The following is a 1552-nucleotide window of genomic DNA, read 5'->3' as shown; positions in this document are numbered from 1 at the left end:
AGGACTCTTGAGAGTTCCTTTGACAGCAAGGAGATCAAACCAATCAATCCTAAAGGAAAGGAATTCTGAATATTCATTGGAAGAACTGATGCTGAAGCTGAAGCTCCAATAATTTGGCCACCTGATGCAGAGTTGACTCATTAGAAAACACCCTGATGCTGGGAAAGGTTGAAGGCAGAGGAGAAGGGGACGGCAGAGGACGAGATGGTTGGATGGCATCATCAACTCAGCGGACATGAGTTTGAGCAAACTCTAGGAGATGGTGAAGGACAGGGAGGTCTGGCGTGCTGCAGTCCATTGGGTCACAAAGAGTTGGACATGACTGAGCGACTGAAAAACAACACTGATGAGAAAGACATCTTTTTTTGGTGTTAGTTCTAGAAGGTCTTGTAGACCTTCTAGAGGTCTGCATAGAACCGTTTGGTTTCTTCAGCGTTAATGGTTGGGGCATAGACTTGGACTGCTGTGATTTTGAATAGTTTGCCTTGGTAACGAATCGAAGTAATTCTGTTGTTTTTGAGATTGCATCTAAGTACTGCAGTTCAGACTCTTGTTGACTATGAGGGTTACTCCATTTCTTCTAAAGAATTCTTGCCCACAGTAGTAGGTATATGGTCATCTGAATTAAATTCACCCATTCCAGTCCATTTTAGTTCACTGATTCCTAAAATGTCGATGTTCACTCTTGCCATCTCCCGTTTGACCACTTTGAATTTACCTTGAATAATGGACCTAACGTTCCAGGTTCCTATGCAATATTGTTCTTTATAGCATCAGACTTTACTTTCACCACCAGACACATCCACAACTGGGCGTCATTTCTGATTGGCTCAGCCTCTTCCTTCCTTCTGGAGCTATTTCTCTGCTCTTCTCTCGTAGCATATTGGACACCTACCAACCTGGAGGGGATTCATCTTTCAGTGTCATATCTTTTTGCCTTTTCATCCTGTTCATAGGGTTCTCAAGGCAAGAATACTAAAGTGGTTTGCCATTCCCTTCTTCAATAGACAATGTCTTGTCAGAACTTTCCACCATGACCCATCTGTCTTGGGTGGCCCTACATAGCATTTGCTCATAATTTATTAAGTTAAACAAAGCTGTTATCCATATGGTCATTTTTGTTAGTTTTCTGTGATTGTGGTTTTCATTCTGTCTGATAGATTAGGATAAGAGGCTTGTGCAAGCTTCCTGATGGGAGAGACTGGCTGTGGAGAAAACTGGGTCTTGCTTTGGTGGGCAAGGCCATGTTCATTAAATCTTTAATCCAACTTTATGCTGATGGGTGGGACTGTGTTCCCTCCCTGTAGTTTGGCCTTGATGGCAAACCATGGTAGGGGTAATGGTAACCTCCTCCAAAGGGACTTATGCTAGCACTCTGTGCCTCCCAGGACTGCTGCTGTCAGTGCTCCTGACCAGCAGCAGGCCACTGTTGACCCATGCCTCTGCTGGAGACTCCCAAACACTCACAGACAAGTCTTACTCAGTCTCTTGTAGCATCACTGCTCCTTTCCCATGGGTCCTGGTGTGTGCAAAGGTTTGTTTGTGCCCTCCA

The sequence above is a fragment of the Bison bison genome, unplaced genomic scaffold (genome assembly GCF_000754665.1).
Source record: "Bison bison bison isolate TAMUID 2011002044 unplaced genomic scaffold, Bison_UMD1.0 scf7180017861433, whole genome shotgun sequence".
NCBI classification, from domain to species: Eukaryota; Metazoa; Chordata; class Mammalia; order Artiodactyla; family Bovidae; genus Bison; species Bison bison.
The sequence above is the reverse complement of the archived record's forward strand: the minus strand, read 5'-3'. Positions refer to the sequence as shown.